We start from the raw sequence: 406 nt of genomic DNA on the forward strand, positions 1-406 counted from the left end.
TTGTTGCTATTGATAATGACTGTTAGTCGATGTGACTGCATGTACGTGAAATTGTTGCCTATGTATATATACAAACTGATCAGCTATACTTATTGAGTAGGCAGCTCATTCCTTCCCACGTACTTTCAGGAGATAGGTCACACTGACTAGCCACATTGACTTTGAGCGGTGCCGTCGTCTTTATTAGGTGGGTCAGCTGTGACTTCTGAAGCCAAAGTTTTTTATTGTTAGGTTGTAAATATTCTGGTCTCTTGTTGGGATATGTGTTTAAAAGTTGTGGTATGATTTTTCTTGAGGTTATGTACACGAGAACATGTAGTGAGGGTAAATATTACTTTTGGTGGTATATATTATCTTTTGTGACATATAATATTATATTGATAAATTAGAATTTATTTTACTGATT

This window comes from Sesamum indicum, unplaced genomic scaffold, assembly GCF_000512975.1.
Source record: "Sesamum indicum cultivar Zhongzhi No. 13 unplaced genomic scaffold, S_indicum_v1.0 scaffold00945, whole genome shotgun sequence".
NCBI lineage: Eukaryota > Viridiplantae > Streptophyta > Magnoliopsida > Lamiales > Pedaliaceae > Sesamum > Sesamum indicum.